This window comes from Rattus norvegicus, chromosome 6 (assembly GCF_036323735.1).
Source record: "Rattus norvegicus strain BN/NHsdMcwi chromosome 6, GRCr8, whole genome shotgun sequence".
Classification (NCBI taxonomy): domain Eukaryota; kingdom Metazoa; phylum Chordata; class Mammalia; order Rodentia; family Muridae; genus Rattus; species Rattus norvegicus.
The window spans coordinates 118,432,480-118,449,490 of record NC_086024.1 but is presented as its reverse complement, the minus strand read 5'-3'; the positions used below and the strand labels follow the sequence as shown (position 1 = coordinate 118,449,490).

Here is a 17,011-nt window from a genome sequence, read left to right as displayed (position 1 = left end):
GGGGACACAATGAAAGCTGTGCTAAGAGGAAAACAAATAGATCTGCGTGCCTGCAGAAAGAAACAGGAGAGAGCATACATCAGCAGCTTGACAGCACAACTAAAAACTCTAGAAGAAAAAGAAGAAAATATACCCAAGAGGAGTAGAAGGAAGGAAATAATCAAATTCAGAGCTGAAATCAACCAAGTAGAAACAAAAAGGACTATACAAAGAATCAACAGAAACAAAAGCTGATTCTTTGAGAAAATCAACAAGACAGATAAACCCTTTGCCAGACTAACCAGAGGACACAGAGAGTGTGTCCAAATTTAAAAAAATCAGAAATGAAAAGGGAGACATAACAACAGAATCAGAGGAATTTCAAAATATTATCAGATCCTACTACAAAAGCCTATACTCAACAAAACTTGAAAATCTGGAGGATATGGGCAATTTTCTAAACAAATACCAAGTACTAAAGTGAAATCAGGAACAGATAAATTATCTAATCAACCCCAAAACTAATCAAGAAATAGAAGCAGTTATTAAAAGTCTCCCAACCAAAAAGAGCCCAGGTCAAGATGAGTTCAATGCATAATTCTATCAGACAGTCATAGAAAACCTCATAATACTGTCCAAACCATTCTAGAAAATAGAAATAGAGCACTACCAAATTCCAGCTATGAAGTCACAATTATTCTTGTACATAAACTACACAAAGACCCAACAAAGAGAACTACAAACAAATTTCCCTTATGAATATTGATGCAAAAATACTCAATAAAATTCTCTGAAACAGAAACCAAGAACACATCAAAACAATCATCCATCATGATCAAGTAGGCTTCACCCAGGGATGCAAGGATGGTTCAATATACAGAAATCCATCAGTGTAATCCAGTATATAAACAAACTCAAAGAAAAAAACTACAGGATCATTTCATTAGATGCTGAGAAAGCATTTGACAAAATTCAACAACGTCTCATTATAAAAGTCCTGGAAAAAAAACAGGAATTCAAGGCCAATACCTAAACATAGTAAAAGTAATATTCAGCAAACCAGTTGTTAATATCAAACTAAATGGAGAGATACTTGAAGCAATCCCACTAAAATCAGTGACTAGATAATGCTGCCCACTTACTCCCTATTTGTTCAGTATAGTTCTCGAAGTCCTAGTCAGAGCAATTATATAACAAAAGGAGGTCAAAGGGATGCAAATTGCAAAGGAAGAAATCTAAATATCACTATTTGCAGATGATATGATAGTATACGTAAGTGACCCCAAAAGTTCCACCAGAGAAATAATCAGCTTTAGCAAAGTGGCTGGGTATAAAATTAACTCAAAGGAATCAGTAGTCTTCCTTTACTTAAAAGATAAACAAGCTGAGAAAGAAAGTAAGGAAATGACACCCTTCATAATGGTCCCGGATAATATAAAATGCCTTGGTGTGACTTTAACCAAGCAAGTGAAAGATCTGTATGAACAAACTTCAAGTCTCTGAAGAAAGAAATTGAAGAAGTTCTCAGAAGATGGAAAGATCTCTCATGCTCATGGATTGGCAGGATTAATATAGTAAAAGTGGCCATTTTGCCAAAAGCAATCTACAGATTTAATGCAATACTCATCAAAATTTCAACTCAATTCTTCACAGAGATAGAAAGATCAATTTGAAAAAAATTTTTTGAATAACTAACCCAGGTTAGTGAAAGCTATCCTCAACAATAAAAGAATTTCTGGAGGAATTACCATCTCTGCCCTCAATCAGTACTACAAAGCAATAGTTATAAAAACTGTATGGTATTGGTACAGAGATAGGCAGATAGATCAGTGGAATAGAATTGAAGACCCAAAAATGAACTCACACACCTATGGTCACTTCAACTTTAACAAAAGAGCTAAAAGGATGCAATGGAAAAATGATGGCGTTTTCAACAAATGGTGCTGGTTCAACTGGAGTGTAGCATGTAGAAGAATGCAGATCGATCCATGCTTATCACACTGTACAGAACTTAAGTCCAAGTGCATCAAAGACCTCCACATCAAACCAGATACATTCAAACTAATAGAAATATAATTTGAGAAGAGTCTTGAACACATGGGTACTGGGGAAATTTTCCTGAACAAAATACCAATGGCTTATGCTCTAAGATCAAGCATCAACAAATGGGACCTAATAAAACTTCAGAGCCTCTGTTAGGCAATAGACACTGTCATTAGGACAAAATGGCAACCAACAGATTGGGAAAAGATCCTTACCAACTCTACATGTGATAGAGGGCTAATATCTAAAATTTACAAAGAACTCAAGAACCCTATTAAAAATGGGGTATAGAGCTAAACAATGAATTCTCAGCTGAGGAATATCAAATGGCTAAAGGTTCAAATCCTTAGTCATCAGGGAAATGAAAGTCAAAACAACCCTGAGATTCTACAGCACACCAATCAGAATGGCTATGATAAAAAAACTCAGGTGACTGCAGATGCTGGCAAGGATGTGAAGAAATCATAACACTCCTCCATTGTTGTTAGGATTTTCAATCTGATACAACCAGTTTGGAAATCCTTCTGACAGTTCCTCAGAAGATTGGACATAGTACTACCTGAGGGCCCAACTATATGTAAGCATATACCCAAAATATGTTTCAACATATAACAAAGACACATGTCCCACTGTGTTCATAGTAGCCTTATTTCTAATAGCTAGAAGCTGGAAAGAACCCGAATGTCCTTCAACAGAAGAATGGATACAGAAAATAGGGTACATTAAGACAATGGAGTACTACTCAGCTATCAAAAACAATGACTTCATGAAATTCATAGGAAAATGGATGAAACTACAAAATATCATCCTGTGTGTGGTAACCCAGTCACAAAAGGACACACATGGTAAGCACTCATTGATAAGTGGATATTAGACAAAAAACTTGAAATACCTAAGAAACAATTCACAGATTATATGAAGTTCAGGAGGAAGGAAGACTAAAATGTGGATGCTTCAATCCTTTTCAGAAGGGAGAACAAAATACTCATGGTTGGAAACACAGAGACAAAGATTGGAGCTGACACTGAAGAAAAGGTCATCCATAAACTGCCCCTCCTGGGGATCCAATCCATTTGCAGTCATCAAACCCAATCACTATTTCTGAAGAGAAGAAGTGCTGTCTGTCAGGGGCCTTTTATGGATGTTTTCTTAGAGGCTCTGCCAGATCCCTATTGATACAGATGAGTATGCTTCCAACTAATGATTGGACTGAACACAGGGACCCCAATGAAGGAATTAGAAAAAAGACTAAAGGAGTTGAAGTGGTTTGCATCTCCATAGGAAGAACAACAATATCAATCAATCAGACCCCATCAGAGCTCCCAGTGACTAACCCACCATCCGATGAATAAACATGAAGGAACCTATGGCTCCACCCACATATGTAGCAGAGGATTTCATTGTCCAAAATCAATAGGAGGAGTAGCCTTTGGTCCTGTGAAATCTGGTTTCCCCAGGGTAGCGGAATGCTAGAGTTTTGATGTGGTAGTGGGTGTGTGATTGTGGGAGCATTTTCAGAGAAGCATGGGGAGCAAGGAAGGAGAGATGAGAGAGTTGGGAATGTGGATAATATTGGAAATATAAAAACATGAAATATTCAAAAAAGTAAAATAAACAAAGACACTTTTTAGAATGCCTTTCCAAGCTTACAGGTAAATATAGTTAATTATATTTGTTCCTTTTTTTCAGTGTTCAGTCAAACAATAGGTAGCAGAGGTTACATTGAAACAAATTGTTCCTTGTGTGTTCTTCATACTATACAGTATGATCTTTAAATTCATGGCATTATGTATCACAATCCCCAGAGGCTACATCTGGAACAATTTACATTTTCAATCAGTATATAGTATTTTGGTTCCTAAATTTTAACAGTTTTCTTACTAACTTAATTTGACAGAGGAAAATTTCTATGTTTCTGTGAACATTAGACAATTTAAGTTATCATTTGTTCTGTGGCCCAACTTCACATGTGAAAACAATATAAAGGTTATGTTGAGAACTCCATTCCCACTATTGACTATATACAATATAATATTTAAATTTAACAATCATATCAAAGCATTTTATTACTAATTATATAAATACTCAGTAGTTTTTTTAGTAGGAAAATATTTTAATTATCAGTGCACTTAAAATGATCAAATTTGCTTATACATTCTTAGGATAAGAGTAATAAGCAGAAAAGAAGAAACAAAAAGATGTATCTTAAACACCATTCCAGTGGAGTAATCCATATTAGTCCTAAAATAAGATAAGTATTTTATATATCCTGGAATATTTATGTACACAATGCCATCAGAAGAGATAAAGACAAGTCTTCCTATTTAATAAAAAAAGAAAAATATTAAGAAATAATTTAAATAAGATATTATATCCCAACTCTTTTAGGAACAGTAGTTTTTGACTATGTAATTAGAAAACAAAATAGTGAAAGAGGATAAAGCTAAAGATGAGATTTGCAAAATAGGGCAGAACTTATTCTATGGGATGGGAAGGAGCAAGACTTTCCTGTGATTATATAATTTCAGTAAGTAGTTCAGAATTATCTACAGTGACAGCGGGAATGAGGAGAGCACATTGATTCGATCAGACCTACTTTTATAAATAAAAATAAATAAGAAAGAGCTCACCACTGCAAGTACAAAGCCTACTAAAATAATGTCCTGAAATACTGTAAAGTTCTAAAGAAGCAGATTTCTATTTCTAATTCACAGTCTAGAATGATGAAGAGGAAAACAAAGAAGACAATCAGCTCTAATGTCCAGCAAAGTATCTTTCCTATTACCCCTAGTCATTATAGCTTTAATGAATGTATTCAGTGTTGCAAGCCTGCCATTACCTACAGAAACTAGGACAGAATTCTCTCCAGTGATGACCACTTTGCTGTTGCCTCTTTGTTTGAGGTATTATTTAACACATTTTTTAATTAATGAGGGTTGAGAAATCTCTCAATTAATTATAATGAAGCTGACAGTTTTGAAGCATAATGTACACAGGCGGAGAGTTTTGAGATGGACACTAGTTAGGACACAAATGAAATGCTGACCCACTTTGAGAAGTGTCACGAATGCTAGCCACATCTTGAGAACTTCAATTTCAGTTCATTTTTAAAGAGAAAAGGCAATAAGTTGAAACATTTCCAAAGAAGAAAGTGTGTGCATTTTATAGCAGGTTAGTAGATTTCACAGCATGCTAAGTGATTAAAAGCATGTAGCATAATGATGTAAGTGTCACGGATGTGTTTACCTTCTGCAATGTCAATATTCTGAGTTGGTGGTGACTGCAGAGAAAATAAGATTACAGAGGACATGTGGTCTTGGGTTCATCTTAGTATTCAATCCCCTCTCCCCTTTTTTAAACTTAACATTTTTTTAAAAATTCAAAGAGATTTGGCTTAATGATATCAGTGGTTCTCTTTATGGATATATAAACTTATGTGTGGGTGTAGGTAATGTAGCTGTGGGAACAGAATAAGGTATTCAGGGCCTTTTACAAGAGTACTTCCAATGGATCTCACTCTCTCTCTCTCTCTCTCTCTCTCTCTCTCTCTCCCTCCCTCCCTCCCTCCCTCCCTTTCTCTTTCTCTCTCTGTCTGTCTTTCTTTCTCCCTCCCTTTCTGTATATGAGTGTTTTGCTTGATGTATATCTATAACTACATGAGCGCCCAGTCCCAAGGAGTCCAGATCCTTTGACATTGGAGTTACAGAGGATTTTGAGCTACCATGTGGGTCCTGAGAATTGACCTCGTGTCCTTTGAAGGAAAAGCCAGTGTCTTTTTTGTTTTGTTTTTGTTTTTCACTTTTGTGTGTTTTGATGTTTTTGTTGTTATTGTTGTTCTTTAAAACAGAGTTTCTCTGTGTAGCACTGCTGTCTTGAACCTTACTCTGTACACCAACTAGGCTGGCCTTCAACTCAGAGATCAGATTATGTCTGCCTCTGAAGTCCTCAGATTCAAAATGGCACACCACCCTGCCTGGCTAAGCCAGTATCACTAAAAGATGAGCCTCTCTGGCTCAAATCACTTTCAATTTACAGAAAGAAAACAAATATATTTTTTCTTTTTGTCCTTTTCTCCTCTTTTAATTTATAGTTTTGCAAAATATCATCCTGCACTACTTTGCATGTTATAGACACCCATCATTATTTAACACTGAGTCAGTAATATGGTCTTCCACAATATATAATGTGTGAAGAGAGCTCACAGTTATCAATTTAGTTCCAGTGGAGCTGTGAAGAAAGTCACTGGTTATTGAAACTTTGTTTCACTGCAATTAATATGTATTGTCTCTTCTTCTTAGTTACACTGTTGTATATCGCAATAACCAATCACTGAGAGACTGATCTCATCAGTTTTACTATTTATACTATACAAAAGTGGCACTGACAATGCCAATGTGTTTTCTTCCTTCCAGTATTTGATTAAAGCACTTTTTGGAAAGGAGATATTTCAAAATAAGTCAAATCGAGCTCATCCGTTTATGTTATTATAACTTTTTTCTTGCCTGTACCTAGCCTGGGCAAATAGTATATTTCTGATGGACCAATCTTTATGTTCCAGAATGAAGTATCATTGAGAGATCCATGCAGTCATAGCAGTGGGAATTCTGTTACTAATGCAAACAGACAAGGAATCTTACCCAAGGCTTATCACTTTCAATTGAGGAAAGCATGTCTTTGTTTTTACCACAGGACAGTTTCTGGGAAAAGGATCAGTTACTATAATCAAACGACAGGGCAGACCTTCTTCAGTCATTTAGAAAGGTTCCACACTTTCCAAAAGTTCAGACAAATGTGGAACTAAGAAAATAGAAAATAAATTAGATTCAGTAAGAACTGTCCATGACACATTTTTGTTTTAACCAGAAGAATTATTTTCCTGTGTTATACTGGAAGGAAATATAAAACAAACTAGCAAAGCACAAAAGTGCTTAGGACACCATTTAAAAATCTGTAAATCTATGTCATTCCCAATAAATTTAAACTGAATAGTTTTATGTATTCAAACATATATAAGGTGATTGGTTGGTGTATATTTCCTATATTTGTAATTTCTCATGTAGTTGTCTGTGATACAACTTTTGTATACCCCTTTCCATCAGAAAAACACAGAAATTTCCAATTATAGTAAACTTAACTTATTGGGGTATCATACCATATTAATAAACTGTAACTCCTTAGGAGAAAATATCATTCAAACTAAACTAAAATATGATGGATATTTGTGATAATATAGATTTTTCTCATAAAATCTTATGTGACAGTGACAGAATTATTGGACTATTTTCTATTATATAAATTTTCATTTTATGCAAAACTGATTCTCTTTTCTTTTGTACACTTTAAGTGATTTTTATAATGCATTACACAGTTCACAGATTTCACACAGCCTCTGCTGAGGGAAACTTTGTTCACATTTGGATCATTAACTGCTCTGGAAAGTTGAGCTTTTTGGCTGCCTTCAGAAGAGTTTATGAGTGTTTTACGATGTTTCCTGGTTATGCTGTATTTTTACAACTGTTACAAATAGACACAAATGTCATAAATTATTACAAAAAGTTATCCTCGGTCCCTCTGTGTTTAATAAGGAACAGTTACAGAAAAGGGAAGTTTGCAAGTGCCACTAAAGTTGGTCGATGGATTCCACATGGAGAGCAGGTTCTCAGGTCATGAGTCAGATTCGTTAAACTTCTAATGCACTCTCTCTGTGTTTGTCCTGCACTCTGACACTGTTTTAAATGTACTCTAGCTTCTGGATGAAATAACTATTTGTTACTGAATCTGGCTATTTCTCGTAGCTAAATATATGAAGTGCTTCTCTTTCCAGATACCATGAAAATATATGCACATTTTGCTCTAAATAAAACCATTCATATAATATGTGCCTGAAAAATTCTCATAAATAAAAAATTTAAATCCATTAACACTTTGAAAGCCCTAGTTGAGACACTGTATACATTTAAATATTGTCCTAAAATTAACAGTTTTTAGCATTCACATATTTTATAGTAAAAAACCATTATCCATATCAAATTATCCATACAAAATATTTATTTAGAAACAAAATATATGTGTGGAATAGTGGTATTATTGATTGAAACAAGTCAATGTTAGACATTTAATGAGTAATGAAAGTGTTTAACTTGATAATAATGGATAATTCTACATAATTAATGCTAGTTGTAATGAAAACAACATTGTTACACAAAAAAAGCAGACTAAAAAGAATACTACTGAAGCTAAAAGAAAAAGATGTAAGCTTATTAAATTTAAGTACTTAGCAGTAGGGACATACAATGGAAACAGCATTACATGATAGTTTCATTGACTGGAGCATGTCATATAAGATACTGTATATCAGAATTATGAATAGACTGCTACATATGTGGGGTATATGTTGTATACTATTGTGTTTTCTGAGTCATTCGTTAAAATATTGTAGAGTGTATAGCTATAAATAGACCTTGGTTCAAAGAACTACATCTAGGAAAATATCTTTAGATATCCTCAGATTTAGAAACAGAGGCTCCCTTGAAGACTGAATGACAGATCTTATGTTTGAGCTCACCCCTTGTTTTGCAAATCAATGTCCATCCATGAGCAAACAAATTCACTAAAATCACCAGCTTCTCAGTATTCAATTAGATGTATTATAGTAATTTTATTTATTCCTTTATAAAATTTTGTTAAGTAGCAAAGTGCTTAGTGAGTTAACTTTCTTCTCTTTCAAAATTCTTTTGAATTAAAAGTGAAAGGAGGATTAGTAATGAGGGCTGGAGTTGAGGGAGGGAGAGGCTAGTCAGCACAAAGCATAGGCTTAAAAAAAACGCACATTAGCTAACTATGACATAAAAGCAAATACTGCCTGGAAAGCCTTGGGAGAATTATCTCATAACAATCTCTTTGACATTAATGCAGATCACATCATTAGGCCGGGCTGTTAAATAATGTAACTGAGCCCCGACTACCATTAACACTTAATGAATGGACGTCAAGATGTTAGCTAAGGTGGAAGAAAACAGCCCAAACCATTATGTTTGACTGCTAGGCCTGAGTTTTAAGAAATGATCTATAAGGGACTACACTTCTAAATACAGATCTTATCTAAAGACATTTTTTCTTTACTGTGAAGTCTTATTTAATAATTAGTTGTTTGTTCATTTGTATTTATATTTCTCTTAAGTAAATATAATTATATAATTTCCTTCTTTTTACTCCCTTCCACTTTTGGTTATTAATTGTTACATATATGTGGATATCAAACCAAATGAATACAGATAGAACCTGATGAGTCGATTTGATATTGCTCATATGTTCATTTTGTAGGGTGTAGTGCTTGGTTTTGGATAACCAAGTAGGTGTCTCATTGCTTGTTACCTTAATTTATCATGATAGTATACCCATGTTACCTTTAAAATTATTTTTTTTATTCAACATTATGTATTAAATGTAACCTAAAAATAAAATTTCTCTTAAAAAAACAAATAACCAAAAGCATTACACAGCTTAACTTGTAAATGGTGTTTGTAACGTTGACTAATAACTAATTATCTAGTATTTCACTGGAACTATACCAACTTCATTAATTGAATTGAGTTAATACACTTGATTGCCAATCATAAAAACTGTTCAATGCTGTATCTACTTTATTTAGTTAAATAAGCTGAAAACAAGTTGCTAAAACAAAAACATCCTAATGTGTACTTTTAATTATTTTAACTGTATTTGAACTTTCCCCAGATTGCTTGCAGTCAGGATCTCTTCTTTCTCCTCAGACATTAATAATATTTTATACACTCTATGTGATCTTCATTAGCAAACGTAAATGAATTAAACTCATCTACTGGTGTTTATCTTTCCACATTTGCTATAGCAATTGGATAAGTATCTGATTTTAGGCAAACTGGGCATTTTTCAAGAATGCATACGGACCACTCACACCACTCTGAAGTGATTCCACTCTGCAATTTGTCCAAAGAAAACAAAAAAAAAGATGCCTAAAAGTACATATAGGCACGGCTTCTTTTCGTGCATCATAACTGTGCTCTTGTTTTATTCCTGCAGGTTTCACCATTATCAAACTCTTGTGCATTTGATGCTTGCCTATGGCGAGGCAGTGGCCCCTACTTGTTTAAGATGGAGAAACATCAGGACTACATTAAGGAAGGAATGTTTTATTTAAAGCCTCCGTTGGTAACACACTACCCTATTTCCCCTTACAATTTGCTCACTCTAATTGTTAAAACATTTCCTGCTATTTCTGAGCTGTGGAGACCACAAAAATGTACAGATGATGCTCGACCAGGTCTACATAGAGGAGCAAGTTTGTCTTTCATCTGTCTTTTAAAAGTGTTTGAGACACTTCTTGGATTACTTGTTCCTCTTTTACTACTACTTGTTATTTAGAACTAACCTCCTTAATGATACAGGTTTTTAACTGAGTAGTTAGTGAGTCCTCAACGTTCGGAAAGTTTCGAGTGAAATTCAGCAAGACAGAACACAGACAAGCAAACCCACCAGTAGATGTATAGGAAGAAATGTAGCTGCAAAACTGATTGCAGTGTGAACTGGGGATTGTTGGACTCTATTCCCTGATTTATAGTTCTATTTTAAAGAATGTAAAATGCTATCTCACTTTTAAAATTTGGGGTATCTGTTGTAATTTAATTTTCAAGGTGAATTACAAACAAGGAGAAATTCTTTTATCAGATATTTAGAAACTAATGGCATTCTCGATTATTTGACAAAACTTTTAAGTACCTAAATAACATTATTAATCTTAACAGAATCCAGTTCCATTTCAGGCATAAGATTCTACTTCCGGAGAACAATTACATGTGTTAAGATTTAACTAAATTTTCCTACTGCCCTGCGTTCTCAATTTTCTCTGTATATCTCATATCTCTCAGAGCTCCCAACATGAGAAATGAGAAATGAAAGTAAATCAATACCCAGATGTGTCAAACATATTTTAATCAAGGTGAGGCCAAGTCCTTATTTCTAAATTCTGTGTATTTTTCCATACAATTAATATTCATTCTATATAAAATGCTTCTTAAGGTTTGTAATTGGATCCAAAATATCAGTTAAACTAAAGGTATCTATAACTGCCATTACCAAGACAACAGTGAACAATTGCTTCTATACAATTTTTATGCTTATTAAGTTTAGACCAGAGCAGGTAGAACTATCCCCAAGTAGTTATGTTTTTTTTTTTTTTATTATTATCTGGGATGCTGGTGATATGCCACATCATTTTATTTATAATTGTCTTTCCCATGATTGTCATTCTGAGCTCGGAGTGGTTCAGAACAGCCTGTGATTACTACTGGTGGATCCTGAGAAGGGAAGCAAGAAAGATCAGGAGCACAGGAGATTTTGAGTGGCTGCGAGCATAAAGAGAACAGAATCTCATGGGACAACTCCAGTGAGACAGCTCATTTAGTGGTGGAAACAAAGGCTAGTTAAGCCTTTAGTAGGCTGGTGGGGACTTTCTGGGTGTGTATACATCATTAGCCAGGGAATGGATTCTTGAGAGGCCTCATTTGTTTAAGAAGGAATTCGAGGTGCCAACAGACATAATGTTATGAGAGGAGAGGAGGTTTAAAATAGTTAGCAGGCTATGTGACCTTTTGGGAGTAGGGGGTTTGACAATACACAGGTCTAGGGCAGGGGGTTAGTGATCCCACTCATGCAGATATCAGGATGAGATTTCTAGGGTTAAGACATGCTTCAAGCCCCCTGTTGCTCCTTAGTAACTCCCCAGGACATATAGCTCCCCAGCCAAAGAATCCTCATTTAGAATTTCCCAGAGAGAGGGTAAAGAAATGGCTTAATAGTTAAGAGCAATGGCTGCTCTTGCAAAAACCTAGGTACAGGACCCAGAACCCGTATGAGTGCTTAAAATCCAATGTGTATCTAGCTCCAGAGGATCTAATTACCCCTTTAGGCATCAGTGTAATTAGTGTGTGTGCGCGCGCGCGCACACACACACACACACACACACACACACACAAACACACACACATATTGCAAATTTCTCAATATTTTACATTTCTCATGTATTTTAAAGCCTCATGTTAATAACATTTGAGAATTTCACCCTAGGTGTACATTCACCCTATTTCTGAATATTTTGTACAAAAGGAAAAAAGCATGGGAATAATCCTTCAAAATAAAAAGTTCAATATGGATGTAACGTACTTTAAAACATCAACTTATTTATATACAGGCTTTCTTTTTTAATATGGGCTTTCTTGTTCTGATGAAATTGATGATTTCATAGTCTAGTTAGTTAAAAAATTATTAAGACTTTGACATCTTAACAATGTCATGACTCATTAGGGATTTCATGTGATAAAGTATTTCACACCCCTTTAATGTTACCAATTTGAGTATTAAAGAGAACTTTTATTATTTATTTTTAACATAGCCGTCCAGTGTCACCTGTATAATTTTGTGTTCATAATTCCTTTTAGATCAATGGCAGCCATTCTTACCCAATGTACCCATCATAATTGATTGTGTAGTTCCACTTTTTTCCACTTAAAGCTTAATATCTCAATTTCCCATTGTTTGCATACTTGTCATCATGAATTGTAGCAACGTATTTAAATTTTAAGCAATGTATTTAAAACCAGCAAAGAATTGATAATCTCTCTTTGTCTCAGTCTCTATATCCCTCTCCCTACCACCCTTCTGGTTCTCTCTGTCTCTGTCTCTGTCTCTCATTGTCTCCGTCTGTCTCTGCACCCATGCTCCTAGTTACTGGGTGTACAAGGGGTCCCTGGTGTCAGAATGTTTAATCTCCCTTTATGGCCTACTCTCTCCAGTTTCTCTGTGAAAGAAGACAATTGTTTTGTGAAGCATTCCGAACATAATAGACTTTATGATGGCATGAAGGATGAGCTCTGGGGTCCTATTCATGTTTGACATTCTATAAAGGGCTGAGAAAACACTTTTTGAAGGAAGATCAACAAGATAAAAAAGGTAAGCCTTCAGGAATCTCTTTCAATTTCAATTTGTTCTCAATATTTCTGAGGTGCTTTATCTCAATAACAAGAACAAAACAAAAGTGTGCAAGGCTATTCAGAGAGAAAACCTCCACATAAAGCACCACAATCAATTGTACTGTCTTCAAGTTGGGTTCATTATGTGCCAAGGAATTTCACTGTGGTAGAACAGAAAGCCTGTGTCTTTTCCCACCAGGTCTCAGTTTGCAGATTTCTGATTGTAGTGAAAGAACTTTGACACTCCAGACTGAAGGGCTCTGGGTTCCAACTGAAAGATGATCAGATGTGTAAGTTTTGATCATTTCTAATTCGCATCAGGACAAGAGATTGTCAAGCACTCTAATATGCTCAATTAGAAACAAAAGAGAGAGCAAATGCTTATCGTTTTTCATAATCCCTCATAAATGGGAAGGGGAACATACTTGAGCCATTTTTAATCAATGAAAAGACTGTTCTTTCAATGACTTTGTTGTGATTCTTAGCCCTGAAGGACCACAGCCAATACTGTAGTGACTACTGCTTTTCTAGTCATAAAATACCTATGAGAACTCCAGATGTTGCCTATGAGGCCAGTTGTTAATGGGGCAAGTGAGGATTCATTCCACACCCATTTGGTACTTTGGTCCTGAAATGTGAACTAGTCTGTAGTCTATATCCCACCCACATGCCAGAATGCACCTGCAAAAGTCTTCAATTTGAGAACTTTTAAATCAGAAACAGACACCGTGATTCAGCCTTTTATATTAAAAATTCCATAGCAAGGAAAAAAAATCTAAAAACTTGGAGCTCTAATTCCTTAATGAATTATATTCCTAGAGAGGGCTATATGGCAGACATGACTGGATTTCCTATCCACAGTACTGTAGAGTACTTTGGAGCATGGAGCAATTCCATTTCTTGGATAGTATTTCAGTCACAATAGAGAGTAAGGCAAAAAGTTATCAAGATTTGTTTTAATTGAGGAAATGGGGAATTCTAAACTATTAATAAAAAATTGTTGACGTTCAAACTCAGTAAAAATGTGTTTGGCTTTTTACAAGTGAACTATAGCCTTCAGAGATAGACTCCACATATGTAAACAGGCTCTGATACAAGCATGGTTTTTGCACATTTTCTGCCAGACTTTCCTTCTTATCTATGGAAACATGAATCTGTGCACACTGCTGTCTAATCATCCAATTTCATTTCAGACTCTCATTGAACGAGAAACTAAAAGCTGGATTTGTCTAAAGTCACAGCTCTCTTGTTCTTTTCACCTGGAGTCCTAAATCTTCTTTTAAATGTCTTTTGGGTAGGAGGGAGTTCCTCTGAAACATGGGGCAATTTCACCTGACACTCCTCATGAGCCTCATTTAGTGTTTGCACAGAAAATAAAATCTCCAATGCAAATAATTTTTACCAGTTTAAGTTTTAATTTGAAAAACACACAGACACATGTGTGATGTCCCCAATCTCACATTAGCAATAATTTAGAAGGCAGAAATGGCATCCTTTTGGACAGACAGAACTATTCTGAGAAGCACACATTAGAAAACTTTATGTCCCTTGTCCTGTGACATCTCTGAACATGAGGTCACATTAAAGGTTTTGTTAGTAGGTGAAAGTGCATGTGAGCAATTAGGATTTAGTCATGTGATCATCACTTTTATCCATGAACACACTGTTAAGCCTCACGTTTCACTCCACATCTACACATACCAGTCTCCATTCTTCTTTTATTATTATTTATTATTATTTTATTGGATAGTTCATGTATTTACATGTTATCCCCTTTTCTGTGCCCCCTGACCCCTGCCATCCTTCCCTGCTTCTATGGGAATGTTACCCCTCCTACCCACCCATTCCCACCTCAACACCCTGGCATTCCCCTATCCTGGGGAAACGAGCATTCAAGGGCTTCTCATCGTATTAATGCCAGACAACTAACTTCTTTTATCTCACACTAGAGTCAGAGTATCATGCCTCTGAGGTCATGGATGAACAGGCATGAGGGTTGGGACCTGCCATTGGGCTTTACTGTGGAGGCCCCCAATTGCAAGCACAATCTAGAACATGCACACCTATATCTGATGCCTAGACAAGCACTATCTTTGTCTCTCCTTTAAATTTCTGCTTCCCATATATTCCTTCCACAACCCCATATTGTTGATAGGGGAACTATGAAAGGAGAGCTTTTGAAAGGCAGACCTTGTTTAACCCCTTGGATAGAAGTTAAAAATTCTTAGGAGCTGGAGGAATGGCTCAGTGCTTAGGAGTACATGCTGCTCTCACAGACGGATTGGGTTCCAGCATCCACATGGTGGCTCACATCTCATGTATCTCCTGCTTCAGTTCACTCTTCTAACTGCCATGATCTCATGCTTACACATGTTGCCATGTATACATAACAAATAGCTAAGTATTTCAAAGAAAAAAGGGAAGGATGGAGAGAGGGTTCAATTATTGAGAGCATTGAGTGCTCTTAAATAGGATCTGGGGTTCAGTTTCCAGCATCCAGCAGGCAGCACCCAATTAACTGTTACTCCCGTTTCACTGAAACTAATAACCTCACAAGAATGAACATAAAATAAAGTAAAATAAAATGTTATTTAAAATACTGGAATTTCTAAGACACAGGTAATGTCTTTTGAGTTTATCTGATTAGTAGCTATAGCACAATTGATAGCTGTAAATTAACCATGCATGATATTATATGACATTTATATTACAAACTATTTTAAAATGCATACATTTATGTTCCCTTTCTAGGTATAGCTAACTAGGTGGACCTAGAAGTAAGAAAATAACTAAATAATATTCCATATGTGACTATTTGATTCAGAAATGTAAGACACTTGCTAGTAAAGATGTGAATTCGATCCCCAGTGCCCACATGATGAGAGGAGACAACCTGATCCCTCACACTGCCTTCTGACCTCCATATTCACACTATGTTGGAACATGCAAACCATAATACACAAATATGTAATTCCTTTAAGATTATATCTACTGAGAAAAACAGCACCAAGATATCATGGGTATTGGTGAGTTTGCAGGCTTCCTGGAAACCTACGTCTGCAGGGTAAGAAATGAATCAGAGGGTGAGTCAGATATGACAAGTAGTCTGTGGAAAAAGAGAAACTGACACACCTGTACTCAGTGCATAAAATTTTGTGCTCAGAAAAGCTGAATCTCATTTCTTTAGAGACACTCAGTGTAAGTTTCCATACCCAGGAGCAAGAAGAGAAAAAAGGACTAATAGCTAGCACCTGTGTTGTAGCACTTACATCCTTAGGGAAGTAAGGGCCTGGATTACTCTATACAACCTTAATGAACTAGATCCTTCAAATAATACAAAATGCTAATCTTACACTAGGACTCCAGAAATCCAAATTTGTTTAGGTAGTAGAACAAAGAAAGCAAATGTGGCCTGCACAAAAGAAAACAACTGCTCACATCAAGCCTATTTGGGTTAAAGAAAATAAACAAAGAGACCTACACTTATGTTCTGAGTAAAATTCCTGGCCAACTGGAAAGGTCTATCAAAACTAAGCACTGATTTGAAAGTGCCCAGCTCACTCGAAATACTGCTCAGATAAGAATCAGGAGCAACCCAACTATATATTTTCTGGAATTTGCAGTCACACAGTTTTTGAAACAAGAATAGGTGAACATTTTGAAGTGCATACACCTTAAAAGTTCTGTCTTTTTCAATTTCAGTAAATGTTACCAAGAATCTATAAGTACTGACTCCTACAAGAGAAAGAATGCAGTAAACAAAATGACCAGCCAACCAACCAATGAAAACCAAGTGTGTTTTGTCAATGTAAGGAATCTCTGGTCCCTTTCAGTTAAGTACTGAAGTTAACTAGAACCCTTAACTTTTACTTAATCAAAAGTTTTGGTTTCTAAAGTACCTCCCTTTAAAAATAAAAAAAATATATACCCTGAGGCCATAATAAATACTGCTCCATGGGTATGAAGTCTACTGCTCTTCCAGA

The 17,011-nt window shown here is 35.6% G+C and overlaps 1 long non-coding RNA gene across 1 annotated transcript in view; it reads left to right on the top strand.

The window, feature by feature from the left end:
* The window catches only part of LOC102556510 (uncharacterized), a 95,267-nt gene that overhangs the window by 76,397 nt on the left and 1,859 nt on the right, over positions 1-17,011 (top strand). Inside the window, exons 4-6 of the long non-coding RNA XR_010052764.1 lie at positions 10,084-10,999; positions 12,852-13,008; positions 16,731-16,836. This is a non-coding gene — a long non-coding RNA (uncharacterized LOC102556510). The remainder of the gene's footprint in view (positions 1-10,083; positions 11,000-12,851; positions 13,009-16,730; positions 16,837-17,011) is intronic.